This window comes from Ascaphus truei, chromosome 1, assembly GCF_040206685.1.
Source record: "Ascaphus truei isolate aAscTru1 chromosome 1, aAscTru1.hap1, whole genome shotgun sequence".
Lineage (NCBI taxonomy): Eukaryota > Metazoa > Chordata > Amphibia > Anura > Ascaphidae > Ascaphus > Ascaphus truei.
This window is the reverse complement of record NC_134483.1, coordinates 196,584,668-196,609,079: the sequence shown is the minus strand read 5'-3', so window position 1 is coordinate 196,609,079 and position 24,412 is coordinate 196,584,668. Positions and strand designations below refer to the sequence as shown.

General features: G+C 43.3%; 2 long non-coding RNA genes across 2 annotated transcripts in view; one reads left to right on the top strand and one right to left on the bottom strand.

Moving 5' to 3' along the window:
* Positions 1-4,262: 4,262 nt before the first annotated feature.
* LOC142470020 (uncharacterized) lies at positions 4,263-20,908 on the bottom strand. The gene is made up of 3 exons (XR_012789151.1): positions 20,592-20,908; positions 16,751-17,808; positions 4,263-4,549 (listed from the first exon to the last, which is right to left on the bottom strand). It is a non-coding gene; the product is annotated as an uncharacterized LOC142470020 (long non-coding RNA).
* The window catches only part of LOC142470014 (uncharacterized), a 20,145-nt gene continuing 16,363 nt past the window's right edge, over positions 20,631-24,412 (top strand). The window contains exons 1-4 of the long non-coding RNA XR_012789150.1: positions 20,631-21,008; positions 22,608-22,906; positions 23,407-23,525; positions 24,195-24,315. This is a non-coding gene — a long non-coding RNA (uncharacterized LOC142470014). The remainder of the gene's footprint in view (positions 21,009-22,607; positions 22,907-23,406; positions 23,526-24,194; positions 24,316-24,412) is intronic.

The window sequence follows — 24,412 nt, the reverse complement described above, 5'->3', positions numbered from 1 at the left end:
TCTATGATGAGGATGAGATAGACTGTCAGGGGATACACCCTAATGTGTATGTGCCCTGGCGAGCGCCAGGAATAGATCTCCTTATGCTACTGTGCCCCTGCTTGCAAGAAGCCTATGACAAGGGAGCCGTTATGTCCCAAGTGCCACTAGACTTCAGGATCACCGAGGTAGATGGGGAGCCGTGTACACAGTGCTTTAGCCCCACCTGTGACTGTTCTAGGGGAGCACTGGCGTGGGAGCCCAGATGTGATTGTTGCGGTGCAATTTTCTTGATGCCTATTGTACCCCAGCCTACAGAGCCAGCTAAGGAGCTAAGTGAACCCTTGGCGGAGAAGAGAGCAACTGCAGTGGAGGTACCGGAGCACGCCAGCTTCGTACCCACAACCACTGGCTGTATTACAGAAGAATCTGGTGACTACCTTGCGGAGGATACCGTCATGATATCTTCCGGGGAAAAGGTGGAAGTCCCATCGGTGGCGATGCGCCTACCGGCGAACCACCCCAGAGGTAATGCAGAGGATATAGAGTCTGCTGTGGGTTCGTGTACCCTGGAAGAGGTGTCTTCCGATGTTGCGGACCCTGCTGTGGGCCCGTGTGCCCTACAATGGTCAGTCCGACCTACTACAGAGGTTCCCTCGGTCCTAGAATGGGGACCAGTACCTAACGCCGACAAGGGTGAGTCGACTGCCCAAGGGGTGTCGGGGGTGAGCCTCCAGGTGACCGTGGAGCACGATGGCTCCTTAAGTCTGGTCGCCCGGGTGAAGGGTTCCCCTCTGCATCGCGTCCTGGCGGAGGTGTCCTCACTAGAAGGTAGCTGTCCAGAGGAGAGAGTGGACCAGTGTCTACCGCCGATCCTTCCGGAAGAAGGGAAGCCCATCGTCAGCCAGCCGAGTGGTAAGGAACCCCCTTGTTCCTCACAGACTCCGATGGAGGTGGCCGTGAAGAAGGCCAAAGCTATGGTTCCTGAGCGGAGTGTGAGCCCGTGTGCTCCGACACAAGTGGTCCCAGGACTGGGATCCAACGCTCCCGAGTTTTCAGCGCGTAAGTGGACTGCCCCAGAAGTGCCAGGGGCAGGTCCCGATACCACCAAGGTGGGAACTGACAGCGTCCCCGAGGACCTGTTAGCCACCGTGATTCACCGCAGGGGTAAGGTGTCTACTTTTTCCCCCCTGCCAGGTGAAACCGAGACATTTCCCAGTGCTCGCTTCTCAGTGGAAGCCTCACAAGTCCGTAGGGACAAGGACTGTGTAAAGGACGATCCAGGGAAACTGGCCTCCTTTACGCCCAAAAAGGAGCGTGCCATTCGCCAGGTGGTGGACCGCGGGAAAGGTCCTGGCCTCCTGGTCTACCGCATCCCTGCCGCGGATGACCGGGTAAAGGTCTGCTTCAGAGACACTGGGCTACTCCTTCCACCAGGGGGAGGAAGTAGCGAAGAGCCAGAAACTGTCGCCTTAGAGTGTGCTCTCCAAGAAATTTTTCTGGGGGAGGCTCACGGACGCAAAAGTGAGGTACCCCCATCTGATCTGGTAGGGGCACCCCACAAATGATCTCAGCCAGTCTCGGGTATTATTGAGTGTGATGTACTATGTAATCTGAGGTGTAAAGTCGACCTGATAATTGTAACAAATATGACATGCCGTATTTTATTGTGTAACCTTATGTCAGGGTATGGCGTTCTCCAAGCGAGGACGTTGGATTTTCCACCAGGGGGAGAGTGTAGCCAGGTCTCCCCAGCGCTACCGCACCCCCCTCACCTGACTGCCGATCGCGGGGGCCGCCGCGTCCAATGGCGGCTCCGTTCGGCAGTGGCAGGGGAGAAGGCGGTCAGGTCCCGGCTCGGGGGTTGCCGGGGACGCGTGCGGCCGGTTGCCAAGGCCGCACGCGCATCTCAGGGCCCCCGGCGCTCCCGGAGCTGGGCGGATAGGGCGCCGCCATTGCGCTTCAACTCGCGCATGCGCAGTGAGTCCCCGGCGGCCCAGTTAGCTCGCGCATGCGCAGGGAGGCTGCGAGAGACAGGGCAGAGTCGCGCATGCGCAGGGAGAACACTAGAGCCAGGGAACAGTTGCGTGAGGGCAGGGAAGGCGCAGGAGAGTCACGCGAGAGTAGGGGAAGTTAGTGAGAGGTTGCGGCGGCCATTACAGGTTTGTGTAGGCAGAGGGAAGGCACGCACGCGGCCTCAATGTTATTGTAAGTGCCCTGGGACTACAATTCCCATGAGGCATAGCGAGGCAGGCACCAGGTGCTTTCTAGGAGCCAATAGGGTTGTAGGACTGCCCTGGAGGGAGAATAGATACATTTCCCGGGCTTTGGTGAGTCAGTTGGAGCAGCGGAGCAGAAGGGGAAGGAAGGATGCAGGGAGTGAGTGCAACTCCTGCATCCAGATAGGTACCCTCACCCTCCAGGTAGGCCCCAACTCCCCACCAGGTTAGTGGGTAACTGATAAGGGACGGCCCCAGTTAGGGACTCTGCCCTTAGTGTGAGTGCTGTCTTGTCAGAGTCACAGCTATTAGTGCTGTGAGGTCTGACAGGCAGGCACTGTGTTTGTGCAGCACGGTTGCTGCACGGACCAAGTAAGTGGCTGTGCGTAGTGCAGGTAGCTAGTTATAGGGAGGATTAGGGACTAGGGTAGAGGTACACCCCAGGGCCCAGTTAGTCCCCTATGACACCAGAGGAAGCTGTATGGTATAGGGTTGGCCTTAGGACAGGGAATCCTTCACCATAGTTAGAGCAGCAAGAGGGTTGCTGTCTGATCGCGTGTTCAGAGACTGTGTTAAAGAAGCACTCCGGCTGGAGATTCCTTTCGTGTGGATGCAGAGGTGCACCCACTCCTGCAGAGAGCAGTGCAGCACGCCGTGGGATCACTGTGCGGTGTTGCAGAGCTCCAAGGATTTTCCTGACCAGGACTGATCAGGGAGGTATTATATATATTAAGTGCACCACCGGGCCCCAACACAGGGAAGCGCTATCCCTCACACTCACACTGGTCTTTATTGCTATGGACACTCAAGAGACTGAGGGGAATGTGATGATGGACATGTGGGTGGGGGATGGTACACAGTTGTATTGATGTACTGTTATTGATATAGTGTTTTGAAGTAAGGTGTTGTCATTGTTCATTCAGTAAACCTGTTATCCATAATACTGTGTATGTGGTTTCTGAGTGGGTTCCTATGTTAGGGTCATTCTACACGTCCATAGAATCCTACATAGGTGGAGGCGCTGAACGAAGATCCGTTTCAGAGGATTCACCCCAGGCTCTCATTAGCGGAGGCTCAGACTGCCTGTGAGCCTGCAGGTATACGCACCACACCGGTAACAATACATGTTCTACTCACCCACACTACATATGAGATTGGGTGGGGTGGAATACCCGTTACACTAATTATGATAAAGAAGGGCACACCACACTCACTCCGCTCACTATGGGTTGTCTATACCTTCCTTTAAAGCCGCAATTTGAGTCTGTGGAAGAATAGAGACCTAGACAGATGGAGGTCTCTCCGTCCCGGACCTACAACAGAATGGTCCAAAGTACAGAAGATAAAGTTCTACTTGAATCTCTCCCTTGGTGGTAAAATGTAATCAGATGTTCTTCAATCTGGTTTTAATTCCAAGAGGCAATTCACCCTGTCCTTGTAAGGAGGGGGAACTCTTGAGAAAAAGAGGCTCATCTGTTCTCAATGATGGCTGGGGGTACTTTAAAACAGTCTTGAATCGTGAGACAGACAAATTGTCACTAGCAGGCCCTTCCCAAACCCTCAAAACTTTACAACTATCAAAAATATTCAAAAGTCTAATTAAATATTGATCGATATATGGAGGGCACAACATCAAAGACAAAGAGATTATTCTTTCTAGTTCCCTCCCTATGACACATATTCTACAGTCGATTTTTTTTTTAGTTAGTCCAGATCTTGTCAAGTCCATTCCAATTACTAATATCGGATTGATTGCCTGGTCAAACCACACCCCAATTCCTATCTCTCCAACCCCAGGGGAGCGATGTTGGAAGGCAAAAAAATAATAAGAAAATCTACACCGTGCAATAATGCTACACAGTGAGAATGGAAAAAATGTGAAGAAACCCCAAAAATGCCTACTCACAATAGAGCAGAATTATAGGAGCAGTAATCCACCCAGTAGTAATAAGGATCCTGGATGGTATCTGGTAGTAGGTCAGCAGTCACAGACAGAGAGAGACAAAATCATAGTGTAGGTCACATACAATCTTTATACACAAAAATCAACTCACAAATGGAGGCTTACTATAAAGAGGTAGATATTGGGCAGAATAGATAGGAGTTAGTGGTGACCAGGTAAGTCAAGATCTCACCGTTCCACCACTACAGGACCCGCGCCATCAGGCTCTTCCACATCCGTCTGATCCTGTACGTCACTTCCGGTCGCGTGATCTTCACTCTCGGTGGACGTCAGGGCTCCTCTCAGAACTGCCTTACTCTCTCTCTCACAAACCGCCGTAAGCCACGCTCTACGCATTTCGCCGTTACTGAGGAAGCTCTCAACAGGATGCAACCACCTCTTTGTTAACCTAAAAAACAAATGAGAAGAGTGCAAGCTCCATAGCGCAGATCAATAAAAAATGGATTTTAATGAAAACAAGGTAAAAATGGCTACTCACAATGGTAGCTAGGACATGCGCATGTAGATCATGCAGAATAAATATTGGATGTTGCCAAAGCAAAGGGGGTGGGAGGCGGGGGGAGATGTAAGTAAACATATGGAGTAAAATGGATGGGTTTACAGTAAAGGGGAACTGGACAACGTTAATAAAAATAGCAGCAAACACCAGCTTTCTTCTACGTGGCAGGCAAACAATTTGAGGATAAGTGACAGAGTTTGGAGAAATGTTGTGGTGTGGGAAGTAAGGAGTAAGGCTGTGTGGAAAAAACTATTTTGTTCCAGATTTACAAACATTTACATTGTTATAAATTGATTTTCTGTTAGCTTTCAAAACTGTAAAAGTCTTATCCTGCATATCTAAAGGAGAAAATGTTGTGCTCGTGAAAGCTACTGCATGAAAATTGCAGGAAGGAAGTTTTTTTTTTAATGTTGATTCATTTAAATGTTCCAGAAAACCTGTGGGAAATGTAAAATATGAAATTGAAGGAGATGTTTGTTTTGGTATTATTGTCTGTCATAATCAGCTAGTTGGGGTGAGTGATGTATTTTAAATGTCACTTCTTGAAGAATGTTATTTTACAGCTTTCTTGTGTTTTTGGATGTGTAATATTTGAATGAGTGTATATACAAGTCAAATATGATGTTTGACTATCATTGTCTGGTTGTGCCTTTGTTTTGGAACCTTCTCTTTAACATTATTGAAAGCAGCAGTCCAAGCTGTCTTTTTTTTATTATTGTATTTTTTCCCTTTAATATGAGAATCAATACAATCCCTACAATAATAAGTAATTAGCTAAATTGCAGGCAGATCCAATCACCTGTGATCGATCAGCGATGATTTGGCTCGGGGGTTCACTAAATGGCTATAGTGCAGCAGAAAAGGACCAAAGATACAAAGTTCTATGGGGAAGATCATGTGAACAGGCAAGCACTAGATAAAATTGGTGCACTGCAAGAGAGAGGACAGGGCTCAAAAAGGGGTGTGCCGGACCTGTTTCAGAAGAGGAAGGGGACGTGATTTTGTAAATGGTTGCTATAGAAACAAAAAAATGCTTGTTACATTATAATAGATTGAAAATGTAATTTAGAGGTTGTTTTTTTAAGCTATAAGTATTTTCTCATAATACAGAACTGATTTTTTTTTAACATGTAGGATATTGCATGGTCTGCAGCTTTAACATTACTCAATACAGTCAGTGTAATTTTATTTCAGCTACTGTCAGATAGATGAGCTGGTTATCTTGACAAAGTAGATGCTAAACATATCCATATGGACACAGGAGCAATTGAACTATAACCTGGATCTTAAGTGTTTGCTTTGTCTTAACAGAACTCCTGCCGATTCTCAGATATCAAAATGCTTCCTTCATGGAATATTTCCCTCGTATAGACTCTTAAATAGCGATTTGTAACAGCATATTTGTGGTCACTGGTTCAAAGGTCTTACTAAAACTTTGGGAATCTCCACACACAGAGCTGTTATGCTTGTATGCAATGGCAAAGGTTTTGAACTACAGTCAAGGCTAATCAATAGCATATGATGTATGGGAAGTCTGAATAATTATAAGCACACACCAATGGCATTCTCAAAGAGAGACTGCTTTTAATTTTAGTATTAAAATGACTAAAATCTAATTTTACTCACTCAAAATATTCTGGGACATCAGAAGTCTGTATTTACTGTACAATTTTATATATCTCTGGGAGCATTCCTCTAAGTGCAGCGTCATTATGATCTTTCATTCTTTTTTCTATCGTCACAGCTGTGGCTATGGGTCAGAGATACTTGCATCTCTAGTCATACATTATTCTTATATTTTCACAAGTATGGAGTGTACTGAAGAAGGGGCTTTTCCATTCCCCTCTGGGTTCTTTTGCTGTCTATTTACTGAACCAGTTTGAAAAAAAAATGGAAGTTTGCATAGACAGGCTTCAACATTTAAAAAGTTCTCAAAAGCATAGAATTTGCTATACGAGAACATCCCTTCCAAGTGCATGTGTCATGCAAGATTGAGGTTTCCATGACAACTATCCTCTATAATGTTTGCAAAGACCTAAGCAGGGTAACCTTTATGTAAGCCGCTGGTCTAGCATTTTGCTTTATTTACATCATCATCATTTTTCCTCAATATAATGTAACTGTCATGATAATATCATGATATTACGTGTTTTAATCAATCTGGCACACGATAGGTTAATGTTGGTTACAAATTGTTTTTAAAAATACAAGTATTGGTTTTATGGCTTGTTGAATCCTTTTAACTGATCCTTCTTTGGGGTCCTGCAGAGTATCAGGGGATTGCGGCTAAGGAGGTATTCCAAAAAGAATACGTGTTAAATATGAACATATCATCGGGATGACACCTATTCTTGTGAATAACAACTAGATATTTGTAACCGTTGCGATTACACGAAACAAATGATACAAAAAACAGGGTTTTCTATATATCTGTTTCTCCTGCAAAAATAGACGTTATGTGGTCATATTTAATATCCAGGCGAGTATATTAGGTACACAGACGCAACAGTGAAGTACAGTATTATAGAAAGTTATCCAGTCTTTTATATATTGAGGCAAAGTTTAAACATTCCAAAGGAAGTTTTTTTTCCCTTTAAGTCGTAAAACTGTCAGTAGAGATTGATGAAAGGGGTAGGTTGAAAACACAGAAAGGTGGGCTTATGTTGTCCGCAATGAAGGGAATTTATTCATTTTAATTATGAGTTAGATTTCAACTAAGGGAGAGTCAATGCTGGAACGCATGAAATCTCAAATTCCACTCGACCCTTTGGGAAAAGATCTAATCAATGTTAGACAATAACATTAGATTCTTTGTTTATCCTTATTTTGATGACATTGTCTGCATTGATTATAACTATGTTCTTGTGATTATTTTGGGCTCTGATTGAACTGTTGCACGCTATGTAGAGAGTACTATACATTTTCAGACACATTTTGCTCCAACAGATTTGTGTCAAGTGAATAGTAATTCCTTTGGTGGTAGCTGAAGGTTAAAGATATATTGTAATGGAGTAGGAGCAATTATTACGTCATTTGAAGTACCTTGCGAAGAAGAAAGGTGAGGCAGCGAGTTATCTATGTGTGTTAACCCCAGTTGCAGATATAAATAACATGCTCACAAGTGTGCTTTTTGTGACAGATGGTATATGGGGATGGATTGAGAGGAGATATTATTCCTTTGAGGGTCAATGTGTGGAGAAAAGTGAATCAGCTGGATAGCTTTACAGTCTCACACTGTATATAGGTCTTGTGCTCATAGGTGACAGTAACATTTTGCAGCATTATCATATTTCCTTCTTAAACGTAATAATTATTGGCCTTTTCCAAAACAAGAACTTTCACTTTTGAATAATTTGTACTTTTTTTTAACTTCAATATGTAATCTGATGTACATTGTCTTTTTACATATGAGAATAGTCCCCATATGAATCATACAAGTATATGACCATACATAAAATCAAAATAGGGTTCATTAAAAAAACTTTGATACCTGTGAACTTAAAAGATAACATTAACAAAATACTTGAATCCCCTACAATTTACAGATGACATTGTTATTTTTACACCAAGTCGAGAAGACCTGCAGCAACAAATCAAAGAACTCGCTAAAGAAAGTTATGAGGTGGGATTATATACAGTATGAATCTCAGTTAAACCAAAGGAATGTTCACCAAATGTGTCAAAACTACAGTACAAAGATCAAAATACATGGCATAGAACTAGAAGAAATTGAAGACTTTGTCCACCTTGGACAACAAGTATCAATAGATGGAAACCTTTTGAATGAAACCAATTGGCAAAATGAAAATGGGATGGAGTGCATTTGGAAGAAATAAGACAACCTTATAAGGGAACCTTTGAACTGTGCTACACAAAAAGGTGTTTGACTGGTGTATCCTACCTACATTGTGAAACTTGGACTCTAAATGCGAAGACAATTCAGAAGCTTCAGACAACTCAAAGAAGAATGGAGAGATGTATGCTGGGTATTACCGGAAGAGACAGGAAAAAGAATAAATGGTTTAGAACCTAAACAAGTCTGTGACATCTTTACAAAGGTGAAGAAATTAAATGGCAGTTGGCTGGACATATCACAAGAAAAAATAACCACCATTGTACAAGGACTCAACTGGATTCCAAAGGATAATAAAAAATCAACACGGTGACCAAAAGTAAGATGGGAGAATGAAATCAGAAAATTTGTTGGAGCAATATGGAGAAGGGAGGTGTGCAACTGAAGTGCTTGGAAGGTCTTCATCCAGTGGATCGATAGGGACTGAAGAAGAAGAAGATGATGATGATGATATGGTAAAAAATACATATTCAGAAAAACCCAATATAAATATTTGAGTTAAAAGTAAACCACCAGGGGGTAGCGGGACTGGTTAACCCCTTCATTACCATAGTGGTTCCCACTGCTTTGGTAGTGAAGGGGATAACTCCTCCCGCACCCTTCCAGGCAGGCCTAAGCACCCACGCTGGGACTACTACCCCCTTCAGTCACGCCCTCTTCCCCAAGAAATAGGCTATTCCGGTTTAACCCCTTCATTGCCTTAGCGGCTAGCTGCTAAGGTAATGAAGCGGTTTTAATATACATTTCAATACTAGTGTAGATGAGCAAGGGGTCTCCAGAGGAGAACCCCATTGATTTGAGGTCCGGGGACCCCTTGCTTCTTGAGGTACAAGCCGTATTATGGGGTGAGAATTTAGTTGAATGTATTACTTACCTCCCTGGCTGACAGCTCTCTCAATTGGTCAAAGAGCAAGTTTTATGACAAAGCAAACAGGCCAGCTACCATGCTAGCAAACAAAATCAGGAATAGACATGCCAATTATAACATAAGTAATATCCGTAGAAAATCGGGGGATCTGACCTCCAACCCCAAGTTAATTGTAGAAAAATTCAAAAAATATTATGAGGAGCTGTATAATGGTGAGAAGGTTGCCTATGGCGCCGAAAAAATAAAAAAAAGCCCGCGTCTGAACGGGGTTTTAAATTCCCCGCGGAGGCAGCCGCTGTAGATTTAAGCTGGCTGCCACTGTAGGCCAACTTCTAGACGCTTCCACAAGCATCGGGAACAAACAAAATAAGATAATACAACAAAAAATTAACAGACACCCGCTTCGCTCTCCCCTCCCCCCACCCCCATCTCCCCAATTTCCCTCTGGCTATTTCTTTATGATTTGTATATGATTTTCATGTTACTCAATATTACCAATGCATCTTGTTTGAAAGTATAGAATGTAATGTACTGTAATATGTCTTAAGCCGAGAATATTAATACAAATTTAAATTACAAAAAAAAAAAAAAAGATTAGATTTGCTATTCTCAAGTATGAGTTTGAGGCATAATTCATATCCTTGGTACTTATCATAAAATATCTTAATGAATAAGTTCAACTTTGTTTGTTTCTTAAACCACTAGCTGTTGATAGGTTTTGATGTTCAGAAAAGAATGTGTTTAATCAGTGCTCTGCATGCCGTGAGTTTCTGAATCATATGTATGCTGCATGTACATACAGTGGAAAGAAAAAGTGTGTGAACCACAATGATAATTATGGAAATTCCATAGTTTTCCCACTATAACCTTCTTGAATCAAAACCAGTCTTTTCTGAAATATCCATGTCTTTTGAAATAAAATATAACCCTGTTTCCCCCTGAACACTGAAGCTACTGATGCTGTTATCTACCTGTAGACTCGCAGCAGCCTAAGCCTCCACCACTGGGAGCCTGGGGTGATATACTTTTAAATACTGGTGCAACGCCTCCACCTGAGGGGGATCCCACCGGAGTGGGAGGAGCCCCTCACAGGACACAATTCAATACACACCCACACAACGTATGATATAACAGTAACACTTTACTGGCCAACTTAACGATCTTAACACTCTATATTGATATGTACTATGGATACAACTACCCACGCACCATGCAAGGCGTAACCCTCCACCATGTACCCTACACCGTGTCCACAGTCTGTGTGAGGCCCTTGGGCACTCTACCCTTCTAGTGTCCACAAAATGACCCCAACCCTTGTCTTGTGGTCAGCGCTGCCACTAAGTGTGTGCACTTTGGTTGGTGCACTTTAATAAAGGTACCTGCCGGGTGCTCTAGCACCCGGGTGTGCAGATGAATAGAAGTAGGGGATCCGATGATAGCCTTGGCCAACTGGAACACCTCCCACTGGAATGACCACCGCGGTGATGGTCGCTCTCTCTCTTGCAGTCTGGTCCCAGACTGTGGCAGCAAGATGTCCCTTGAAGCTGCTGTGGCCCTAAGCTGGCTGACTAATAAAGGACAGGGTCCCTAACTACAGGGGCCTTCCCTACAGCAGCCACAATCTTAGGATGAGTTGGGGCCTAGCTGGGGCTTAGGGGGTCTCTGTCCTGGTGCAGAGGGTCACAGACCCCTGCACCTATACAACCTCCCCTATCTGCCTATCAGCTCCAACTGCCAGCGTGGTCCCAGCGCACCAAATGTATCTATCTGCCAGCAGGGAAATCTGGCCGCACGATTGGTTGCTAGGCATCACATGACTACTGCCCTAGAGGCTCATGGGACATGTAGTCCCTACAGAGAGCCTTTCCCCTATTGGCCGCCGCTTACGTGACCATCTGCGCATGCGTGCTATTTGTAATGGCCGCTGCACTAGGGGAAGATATTGCGCATGCGCACGGCCATGCGCACCACACGCGCACGGCCCCACTGGCACCCGCTGACTCGCGGAGGTAATGGGGGTCACTGGGAGCCCAAGGGACCGGGGCTACAAAAATTATGTATGAATTAGACAAACAATGAGTATTTAAGAGTCAAGGTACAGTATGTGCAAAAATAAGTGGAACCCTAGTTTTATCAGCTAAATTTAAGGGGATAATTAGAATCAGGTGTTTAAATAATTTGGTAGATCTTCAGGTGTGAGTGTGGGAGGCCCCACCATAAATAAAGATCAAAAACGTTGTGAGCTGGTCTTCACCATACAGGTGTGTGGAAACACATCATGCCACAATCAAAAGATATCTCTGAGGACCTCAGAAAAGCAGTTATTGATGCTCATCAGTCTAGAAAGGGTTATAAAACCATTAGTAAGGATTTTGGGCTCCAGTAATTCACTATCAGACAAATAGAGAAAGTTCAAGACCACAGTCACGCTACCCAGGAACTACGTCCTACCAAAATCTCTCTAAGAACAAACAGGCAAATCATCCAGGAAGTCACAAAGAACACCAGAGTAATATCCAAGGATCTGCTGGCCAATCTCGCCTTGGATAATGTGAGTGTTCATGACTCAAGTATCAGAAAAAGACTGAACAGGAATGTTGTTTATGGAGGGTTAGCCAGGAGGAAACCCCTGCTTTCTAAAAAGAACTTTGCTGCCCATCTGCAGTTCGCCAAGGAGCACATAGATGACCTACAAGACTTCTGGAACAATGTTTTCTGGACAGACGAGTCAAACGTAGAACTTTTTGGTCTCAATGAGAAACGTTATGTTTGGCGAAACCAAAACTGCGTTCGAACAGAAGAACCTCATCCCAACTGTCAAGCATGGTGGTGGGAGTGTGATTTTTGGGGTTGCTGTGTTGCCTTAGGACCTGGGCGGCTTTCCATCATTGACACAACCATGAGTTCTGTATTGTATCAGAATATTTTAGAGATGAATGTCAGGCCATCCATCTGTGAGCTGAAGCTGAAACGAATGTGGGTCATGTAGCAATACAATGATGCTAAATATACCAGCAGATCTACAAAAGACTGGCTGCAGAAGAAGAAATTCCGTATTTCATTATAGCCTTGTCCAATTCCAGACCTAACGCCCATTGAAATGTTGTGGCCGGACCAGAAGCAAGCTGTCCATGCAATGAAACCCTCAAATGTCACTGAGTTGAAGCAGTTCTGTAAGGAGGAATGGGTCAAAATTCCTCAAATCCTATGTGAGAGACTGACCAACAGTTACAGGAAACACTTAGTTGAAGTTACTGCTGCTCAATGGGGTGCCTCCAGGCACTGAATCTAAAGGTTCATATACTTTTTCACACATACTGTAGATATTCAATGTTTCATCATTTGTGGATAAATACATGGTGAAAGTATCACGTGTTTGTGTAATTTGTTTGATCGGGTTAACGTTATCTATTATTAGGACACAGATTAGGATCTAATAACATTTTAGGTTTGAAATATATGAAAATCCTAAGGGGTTTATAAACTTTTTCTCAGCACTGTAGCACATCCTTTATGTTCTGACCTTGACCTGCTAACTAGTATTATGATAGAAAGAACATATATCACATTTTTTCCTTCATTTGGTTGTCAGTAAACACTATTCCTTCCTTGACAGCTTTTAAAGGAAGACACTGAAGCCTTTCTTTGCTGAAGGCATTAATGTCAGAGCACTTTCAGTTCTAGATTAACCCACTTTAGTTACAAAGACTATAATTTCCCCATTGTTCACATCGGGAGTAACTGCAGCTCAGTGTTACACATAAATCAATCAGAGTTTCAGATGGACAAGCACCTACGCATATATTCTTTGGCATTTCTCAGATGTTTTCTAAAAAACCTTTATGGGAAACATCAGGAGGTTTTTATTCATGCATTATTGTTAATGTATATAAACAATGTCATCCAAGACCCGAGCAAAAGGGGCATAACTGTTTGGTAATTTAAATTGACGATGTAACATGTCATTTCCATTTCCAGACCATTATAAGTCATCTTGTTTACTTGGCTTCCCCAAAACGATATGTTATTTTTTCAGAAAGTGGATTGAATTTTTCCGTTTTCATGCAAATGATATATTTTGCTGTGAAGTTGCCCAGTAGTTTATTTTTATATTTTGGAGAAATGTTGATTTATGTTGAAAAAAAAAACAACAAAAAATCACTCTTTGTGAGATGTTAAAAAAATTGTTTCTAAAAAGACACAAGTGATCAATTAAACTTTGAAATCATCCTTTAGGAACAAGGCCTTACAAGGCCTTAACCAGCTGCACGCAAACATTGTGGTGCTTATCGGAGTAAGCCATAGACTTGCTTTATCTTGAAATGCTATTGGACAGAATCCCCCAATAAACCTATATGACTTGAACTCAAATAGTGTTAGTATTTTGCACACTCAGCACGTCCTAATCTTATGGGAGGGGGTGGTGGGAGGGTTCAGTGTTACAAACCATCCTATCACCTGAGATCAGACTCCAAAAGACTATTCATGGTCCCAAGACTCAACAAAGTATCCGGACGTTCCTCCTTCTCCTTCCGTGCACCCCAAAACTGGAACAACCTACCAGAGACTCTCATATCCACCACCAGCTTAAATTCTTTCAAATCTAAGGCTGTCTCATACTTTAATCTGGTCTGTAACTGTTTCATACGCTCATAATATATATTTTCTTTAACTGTGCATGCAATGTCTTGTATATAAATGTATACCTTGTTCATTTATGTAACTGTACTTGTAACCATGTATTATTTGTTTTACTCTGTGCCCAGGACATACTTGAAAACGAGAGGTAACTCTCAATGTATTACTTCCTGGTAAAATATTTTATAAATAAATAAATAAATAAAATAATCTGTAATCTCTAGCTTCTTAGGTTACAAAGGTAACTGCACTGGGCTCTGGGGAAAGCTCTACGTTAACTTCCCAAACGCAACATTTCAAATGCGTATATCCCCTGAATGGAGCATTAGATTTCAAATATTAAAAACAGTGATGCAAGCAATGGCGCTCAGTGCGTGCTGCTGCTTTAAGTGTTAGGTGACTGTAATTCCAGTACATGTTACTAAATTGGAATGCACACTTAAATGATACTTACAGAATTTTCATTGTAAGCTTCGAATACTGGTCGTATATGAAAACATATTATTGTGATATATATATATTATTGTATTGTAAGCTTTAATGTAATGGCTTTCAAAAATAAGTTTCTGATGATGAAAACACATTCATTTATTCTAGTAAAGGTGAAATGCATAAACCTTACAGTCACCTACAAGCTCAAGGACTATGAAGCTTTTTGAATTGAAGCTGAATTAAAGCTGTTTCATTTGACAACGCTGCTTCCTGTTGCTCCCTGCTCTCCCACACATGGGGTATATGTATCAAGGCAAAAGCAGAGCAATCTGGAGCAAAAAAAAGCACTGTACTGTATGTATGAAAGAAAAATGTCCTATTGAAATCAATAGATTTTTTTTTTACTTTCATACATACGGTGCAGTTTTTTTCCCTTACAAATGCTCCCCTTTTCTTTTGAAACATATACCCCATGGTGTGAGAAGTTGGGGTGTGCAGCTGTTGCCTAACTCAAAGGCCAGAATGGAGCAAACTTTACAGCAGCTGGTCACAATCCTACAGCTAACAATCAGTTGCATCAGTGTAGTGCTGATGCAAACAAGGGTTTGAAGCAAAGCCCCTCAGATATCCTGGTAAAGATAAAGGCTGCTGATGAGCCAGAGACCATTCTGCTGAGCTTTTAGGGGGCTACCCTGCAACAATGGCCTGATAACCTGTGGTCTGCTATCCTAGTACCTTTCTGATAGAGAAACGCAGGCTGCAAATGCAGCCCTGAGCACAGACCTTGCCCAACACTACCCTCAGGTGTAAGCAGCAAACGTGGACCACATGGGGTCCACAGAAGCATACCACCAGTGTTTCAGAGCACAAATGTTTGACACTTGAACTCTTCCCCGAGCACTTGATGAATGAGGGCACACCAAGTCATCATGCAGAACATAGTGATGTTGCTGAGATATCTCAACTGAAAGTGCAGCACTTAGAATGGAAAAGGAATTATCCCAAATACATCAATATTTATCAAGTGTTGTGGAAGGGACAGATGGCAACCCTCCAAAAGAGGGGAATGACACCCCGTTAAAAAGGGGGAATAAAAACTGATGAATAATCAACATAAAATAGGGAGCAGAGTTGATTATGTGGATCAGTGTAAAAATAAGATCAGGCCAAATTTCGAGACTTATCGAGAATTTTGGGCACTTCATGAATGAGTTTGCAAGTGTAGCTATTCAGAAAGCTCCGATAACCAAACTCGCTCGAGAAGTGCTTCTTCCCAATCGGTTGCGCTCCCGCTCAGATAAACCGTGCAGGAGGTCACAAAATGCTCAAACTCGCATTTTTTGGCAAATCGAGCTATTACAGTAGCTCCGAGATGCACATCGTGGCTGCAACACATTTGAAACAAATGATCAAAAAACAGATTACTTGAGTTCAACAAAGGCCTTAAACTTTAGAAAGGCTGATTTTAATAAACTGAGGATTAACTACAAGTAATAAAAGGGATGATGTTTTTGCAGGGAAAAATGTAGAAGATAAATGGGCAGTCTTTAAAACATTGTTAGAAAAGCACACTTATCAGTGTATTCCCTTGGGTAATAAATATAAAATAAATAAGTCAAAACCAATGTGGCTAAATAAACAGGTAGGGGAGGAAATGGACAAGAAGAGGAAGGCGTTTAGATTTTTTAAGTCAGAAGGGACAGAGACATCGTATCAGAATTATAAGGAATGTAACAAAAATTGAAAAAGGGCAATCAAATTAGCAAAAATAGATAATGAAAAAAGGATTGCAATAGAAAGTAAGTTCAACCCTAAAAAGTTCTTTTAGAACCTTAATAACAAAAAATGAGAAAATAAAATATAGGACCCTTTCAGTGTGAGATGGGCAGGCAGATTATTGGAGATAAGGAAAAAGCAGAGGTATTAAACAAATTCTTTGCCTCTGTGTTTAACAGGGAAGAATCAATGTCAATAGTAGTGCCCCAGGTGGAAGCCACAACCTCCATATTAACGAACAATTGGTTAACGGTGGAAGAAGTTCATAGGCAGCTTGAAAAAATTAAAGTAAATAATGCACCTGGCCCAGATGGCATGCATCCAAGAATTCTCAAGGAGTTAAGCTCAGTAATTAGCAAACCATTACATTTAATATTCAGGGACTCTATTTCCACAGGCTCAGTACCACAAGATTGGCGAAAAGCAGATGTGGTGCCTATATTTAAAAAGGGAGCTAGATCACAACCGGGAAATGACAGACCTGTAAGCCTGTAAGGAATCCACACATCAGTTTACTGCTTACCTTGCCTCACAGACCTGTGCAGTCCTGGAACACTCCCTCTGGTATCTACTGCAGCTGTGCAAGCTATCACTGCAACCTAGCCTTGTACTCACTCATTGGAGCAATGCCTTCACACCCTCCTCCGGGGATTGGCCCGCTGGACTTTAAGTACTGCATCCCCACAATCCTTCTCGGCCGAGCATAACCCTTCCTGGTTTTCACAAGTGTTCTGCCACAAGCCCTATGGCTTGGCTCTGTTGTGTTCTAATCTCTCTAGTTCTATTCCCTAGTTCACGCAGAGTTCTGTTCCTGTCTCCTGTGCTGAAGCGGAGTACTCTCCTTGTTGACTTCAGCTCCCTGTTTCCTGAGACCGGCTGCTAGTCTCATGCAGCAGTCAGTTCCTGTCTCCTGTGCTGAAGCGGAGTACTCTCCTTGTTGACTTCAGCTCCTTGTTTACTGAGACCGGCTGCTAGTGTCACGCAGCGGTCTGTTCCTGTCTCCTGTGCTGAAGAGGAGGTTTCCCCAGTGTTGTCTTCAGCTCCCTGGTTCCTGGGGCCTGCTGCTCATTCTCTATTGCAGAGGCCGTGTCCTGGTTCCTGCGCTGAAGCGGAGGATTCTCCAGCCCGCTCAGGACTCTTGCGCTGAAGCACTGATCTACCACTGCTGCCAGGCGGTGTGCCCACTCCGGTCTACCTATCACTTCCTGAGACCAATACCATGGGCCATGGTCGCCGCACGCGCAGAGTCCACTCCCGCGCTCACGCTCCTAAGCTGAAGCGGGGAACTCCTGACTACCTGTTGCCGAACTCCTGCTTGAACAACGTTTACCCTGATGTCTCCAGTCCTGACCCTGGCTTGTCCACTGACGATGCTGCCTTCTCCAGTCCAGACCCTGCTACATACGACTACGAACTGCGCAATCCGGATCAGCCTTCGCGGTCTAAGATCGGTGCTTTTACAACCCCACCTCAGCCACGCGGTCCGACCCAGGTTTGTGGAGAGCACAACCGTGACAAAGCCTCACTTCAATTGTGGGGATACTACTTGAAGGTTTAATACGGGATAATATTCAGGGATTCCTAATGGAAAACAAAATTATTAGTAATAGTCAGCATGGATTTATGAAGGATAGATCATGCCAAACTAACCTTATTTGTTTCTTTGAGGAGGTAAGTAGGAATTTAGACCAGGGTAATGCAGTTGATGTGGTCTACTTAGATTTTGCAAAGGCTTTTGATACGGTTCCACACAAGAGGTTGGTGTATAAAATAAAGCAAATTGGACTCAGTAAAAATATATGCACCTGGATTGAAAACTTGTTGAAGGATAGACAACAGAGGTTTATCATAAATTGAACTTTTTCAGGTTGGGCTAAGGTCATGAGTGGAGTACCTCAAGGATCGGTACTGGGACCCCTGCTTTTTATCTTGTTTATTAATGACCTTGAGGTTGGCATCGAGAGCAAAGTCTCCATCTTTGCTGATGATACTAAATTGCGTAAGGTAATAGAATCAGAGCAGGATGTAATTTCTCTCCAGATGGACTTGGAGAGACTGGAAACGTGGGCAGGTAAATGGTAGATGAGGTTTAATACAGATAAATGTAAGGTTATGCATTTGGGAAGCAAGAAGAAACAGGTAACTTACAAATTAAATGGGGATAAATTGGGGGAATCCTTGATGGAGAAGGATTTAGGAGTGCTTGTAGAAGCAGGCTTAGAAATAGTGCCCAAAGTCATGCAGTAGCTGCAAAGACAAACAAGATCTTATCTTGCATTAAACGGGCAATGGATGGAAGGGAAGTAAACATAATTATGCCCCTTTACAAAGCATTAGTTAGACCCCACCTTGAATATGAAGTACAATTTTGGGCACCACTCCTTAGAAAATACATTATGGAACGAGAGAGAGTGCAGAGAAGAGCCACCAAATTAATAAAGGGGATGGGCAATCTAATTTATGAGGACAGGCTAGCTAAATTAGATTTATTTACATTAGAAAAGAGGCGTCTAAGAGGGGATATGATAACTGTATACTAATATATTCGGGACAGTACAGGGAGCTTTCAAAATAACTATTCATCCCAAGGGCAGTACAAAAGATTTGGGGGCAACACTTAAGGTTGGAGAAAAGGAGATTTCACCAGCAACAAAGGAAAGGGTTCTTTACAGTAAGGACAGTTAAAATGTGGAATTCATTACCCATGGAGACTGTGATGGGAGATACAATAGATTTGTTAAAAAAAAAGTTGGACATCTTTTTAGAAAAGAAAGGTATACAGGGATATACCAAATAAGTAAACATGGGAAGAATGTTGATCCAGGGAATAATCTGATTGCCAATTCTTGGAGTCAGGAAGGAATTTATTTTTCCCCTTATGAGATTTCATTGGATGATATGACACTGGGTTTTTTGTTTGCCTTCCTCTGGATCAATAAGGAAGTATAGATATAGGATAAAGTATCTGTTGTCTACATTTTAGCATAGATTGAACATGATGGATGTACAGTATGTCTTGTTTCAACCTCATCTACTATGTAACAATGTAACTATGTAACATGCAGGTTCTGATCTCGCCACCTGATGGGTGGTGACATGGGATCCGTCATGTGACTCTGAAAAAAATATATTTTCACTGGATCGGATTGAAGCTGGGTCTTTCAGGGTATAGATAAACACAGTGATAAGCAATATGTTTGGTTTTATTTCATTGTCATGTATTTTATTTGTTGCTTGTTTTTTTTTAGGTTGCCCATTCATTGCTATTGTGGCAATCCATGACCGTATTGTGGGCATGGTTTACCATAGTCACAATCAATGGGTTTATTGGCAAGTGTAATGTATTGTACTGTTATGTCAACGTTATTTTATTGTGTATTTCTTTTGTTTTGCAAACAAATGGGCAAACGTGCTATTAGCCATTTTTGTATACATACATACATTTGTATGTGTGGTGATGGGGGTAGAAGGGGTGGGGGTTTTTGCCCCGGGGAGGGTGGTTAGGCCTCCTGGGTAGGTATCAGGGGGGTTAACCCCTTAATTACTATAGCGGTTACTAACCAATAAGGTAATTAAGGGGTTAGTGGCCAGTGCTGCCCATGGAGGTGGAGGAGGAGGACAAAGCTGAGGACGAGGACCGCCTTCATCCTGGCAGGGGTAAGTACAAGTAGAAACCGCTAAGGTAATGAAGGGGTTAACTGCTCCTGCAAACTTCCTGGTAGGCTTAAAAACCCACCCTGGTGCAACTAACCCCTGCACCCACACCCTCTACCCCCAACAACCAGGTACTTTAGTACTTTATTTTAATAAAACAGTATTGAAGCAGGGGGTCTCCGGAGCGGAACCGCATTCATTTTAGCCTCGGGGACCTCTAATTCTCAAGTTACAATCCCCAGTATGGGGTGCCGCTATTTCCCTGCATTGTTTAAATGTCCTAGTCACGTGACGCAGGAAATTGAAACAATTCAGGGAGACACTGGCACTCCATACCGAGGCCTGTAACTCGAGAAGCAAGGGGTAATACTGTGTTATTAAAATCAAATAAAAACAGTGTGATCGCCTGTAAGAGCTGTGCAGAGAGATGCAGCTCTCTCTGTGCAGCTCTTACAGGCTGCAGGCAGATCGCAGCGGCAGAACTTAGAAAAAGACTGATATAGCATCACTGCTATCCCGAGCGGTATTTGGCATGCTCTTACCTCACGGTTTCTGACTTGCGATAACTCTTTCTGAATACTGTGATAACACAATACCATGATAACACAAATGTCAGACCGTGAGGTAGGGTCATGCCAAAACGTTCGAACATCAAAGCTACTAAAATAGGCTCCATAGAGCGCAGACTTGTAAGGACTCAGACTACTTACAGTTTATAAGGGATCTGTCCGGATACCTAAAATGGCTGCTGACAGGAAGTGACCTCTCAGCCTCACTAAAACTACTGTGGCCATCTTTCTCCCTGGAAACTTCTGCTCCTCACTTCCTGACAGGAAGTCAGCCTCTCTCTGGCCCTCATTGCTAGGAGCTGCTTCTGGCTTTTAAATAGCAGGCAGTTGCTCCCTATCAGGCCCATGCAAAGTACTCTGTATATTGTTCTGTTTGAGCCCTGTCTTTGCCTCTGTGTTTACCTGCTTGTGCTTGACCTCTGCCTGGACCTGACCACCCCTGCCTTCCACCTGCCTCGACCCTGGAATTGGACTTGACTATCCCTGCCTGCCGCTTGCCTCGACCCCGGAATTGGACTTGACTACCCCTGCATCTCAGGCCTCAGATCCCAGGCGAAGGTCAGTGTACTAATCCCTACCTCTGCCCTGCGGGTTTGTATCCTGTCTTGCAGTCAGCAACGTTACAGTTAAAAGCTGTGGAGCTAAAATGCAGTTGGTCTCAATATAAGTGTGTGAGAACCCTAATGATGTGCCTATGAGTCAGTGGGACTGGCATGAACAAGAACATTCTAAGTAGTACCCCCAAAGCACCAAAGCATTGTGCCCTTTATGCATCTGTGGGTTTGCAGGAAAAAGCATAAACTTCCCACTTATAATCACATACTCCTATTTTTTTCAAATATAGCTTTTTCAAAGGGTGTTAAAGCGCCCAGGTCTCAACAAGCCGTTTTTTAAAAAAATTATGTTTACTTATGCCCAGTCATTATTTAAAGATAATAAAAAAATATCTGTTGAAGGGAAATGAGTAAAGAAAAATGATAGCTGATTAAATTGCAAGACATCCAAAATTAGTCATCTTCTGTTGTTGTATAATTCTGTGGGATGAATAACAGTTGGTTATATTTGAAATACTGAGTCTACGTGATATTTCATGTCTAAATAAATTTGTTTTATTTATTGGGTGACGTTGACTTGCCATATGCTTTTATTAATATCTTTTTGAAGGCTTGCCAAAGCCTCCATGGGAATCGTGTCAGACAGAGATTACATAACATATGACATTGTAAGTGTAATATTCATGCTTGTTACAGCATTTCCAGCGAACCAGGAAACGCACACACAAAAAAAAACTGCGTTTAGGGTTACTGGATACATAAAGAATGTCATAAGACAAGACAGTGTTAACCCTTGTGTATCTGGACTGTTATTCCTGACTACCATTCAATGGCTGTGATAACACAGAATGTCAAGTAACCCCTCTTTATTTCCCTATATGTATATACTATGGTGGGGGCTTGAGTCCACCTCTCCTGTACCGGAGAAATAATATTCAGCCTGTAAAGAACCAGACTGGAGTCAAACAATGCAAGTTCTTTATAGGTAGGGAACACAGGAATCGCATGCAGTGACCTTCAATGTCAGGAGACCAAAGACAACACTTTTTGCTTTGTGCCCCCTGCATGCTCTCCCCCATAGCTCGCGCACCCCTTACCTGGTCTGAGGCATCAAATGATGCGGCGGGGTCACATGACGAGACATCACATGATGTGTCATTTGTCGCTGCGTTGAAATGGCGATGCATTGCCAAAGCTGACTGAGTCACGGTAATTGAAGTTACAGAGGCCTCGCGGGGTCCCACGCAATTTCATTTAAATGCCTTTGGGAAGAAAAAATATCTAGCGCCCCCCAGTTTGCGCACCCCTGCTTTAGGCAATATACATACAGTATAATAACAAACCTTGCTGCGCAAATGTCCCACGGAGTTAAGTCCCAGTGTCTCGTGTGCGAACTAAAAGGGGTAGGTGCTGGCACAGCGTTGGAGCCCATGTAGAGTTATGTAGTTGAAATGGTTGCGGGCATATTGTTTACAATGGGTGTTGTACACAGAGCACTTAGAAAGGACACTTATGTGTATGTAGGAGCGATCTCCCAGCTGCTTTATGGCTTTATGACACACAACTTTGAACCACAGCTTGCACATGTTCCTTATCTCCCTAGCTGTCCTGCTGGTCTTTTAGGCCAGGTCCCCGGTGGTGACGGCGGCACGTGCAGCGGCGTGTGCACCGCACACCAGTCACTAACCTCTGTAGTGGCAGGTCCTGGTGTCTCCTGTTTAGGCTCACAAGGCACACTGGCGCGTCAGCCAGCAGGGGATACAACAAGACTGTGTTCCCATGCGGTGACATGGTCACATGGTGAGCTGTGAGCCAATCAAGAGGGGAGATAAAAAAAAAAAAAGAAAGAAAGAATGGTGGGAGAAACAACCCCCCAGCGATGCTAACCATAATAATATCCATGTAAGTATGTATTGAGGGGAGATAGCCTGAGCCAATGGGAGTGCAGCAACTGTAGGCCAATGGCAGACTAGCAATTTCAAAACAATGAGAGGGAAATGTGTACCAACCACCCCCGTCCCCCCCCCACACACATTTACCGGCACTATTGTCTACTCCTGTGTCTTTTTTTTTTTGCCTGATCTGCCCCTCTATTAACGTCCTGCCGTGGAACATTTTTCTATTTCTGATCTCATTTCTGGTACGTGAGATTGGTCATTATTTTGCTCCTCTAAACTGGGCTGACAATCGCAGGGGTGTTGTACAATCTGCAGTTCCAAACCGTACACGTTTCAAAACGGATGTGGTCTGTGCAAGATGGTTTTAATTTGGCTTTTTTTTTCTTCTTCGCTTGCCTTGGACTTTGTCCTCCTTGCCGTTAGTGGGGGCCCGTGGGCTCGTTTTTGTACTTGATGCTCTGATTCATTAAATATTTTCATTTTATGGGACACACTCTCTTGCAGTTTTTCTTTTTCACTGTCTACAGTAGTGCTCCAACTTTCCTTCGCCTGCTTGTTTGGATTTCGTGGAAAAACGGAGGCACACAACTGTGGAGGGACATCACACAGAAGACCATACGGATGTGAGTAATTTTCCTCTTGCACACCTTTCTATTTGTCCACATTGATGCATATATGCATATATGCCCTTCCCCTCAGTACCCGACTAGCACCCTCTCTATCCACCTTTAAGACCCACCTTAAGACACACTTGCTTAAAGAAGCATACGAATAGCACTGTGAACATTCTGAACACATGATACATAATGCTTGGCCCCCTGCAGACGCACTTACCAGAACTCCCTCCTACTGTCTCTGTACGTTCTCTCTACCTACCAATTAGATTGTAAGCTCCTCGGGGCAGGGACTCCTCTTCCTTAATGTTATGTTTGTCTAAAGCACTTATTCCCATGATCTGTTATTTATATTATCTGTTATTTATTTGATTACCACATGTATTACTACTGTGAAGCGCTATGTACATTAATGGCGCTATATAAATAAAGACATACAATACAATACAATATATGTCTGGACATTAGCAAGTGGGAGTTGTTACTAATCTTATAGTGGAACTCCATCCAGCTATTCGATTAACGGTGGATTTAGGTGTTGTTCATTATGTGATCATTGGTCTATATATTCAAGTGATACTCCAAGGATTTACACAGTGAGGAATCAGTCTATTCAGGCTTGCATAAGCTATTTATCTGTGTTTGAGCACCATACAGCTTTTTTCCTCTTTTCCTTAGGCATCTCTGTACTGTGCTACCAGGGATATGCATGACGATGTCTGACGTCATCACGGAGCGCCACGCAGGCGCGCTGACGTCACCACGTGGGCGTCAACGTCGTGGAGCTGAGCAGGGAGGGGTGAGTATCAGAGGGGCATGTATTGGTGTGTATATATATATATTTGCTGTTCACTTGTATTTGGTAGCCTACACCTTGAGAAAGGCAGTATTACTGC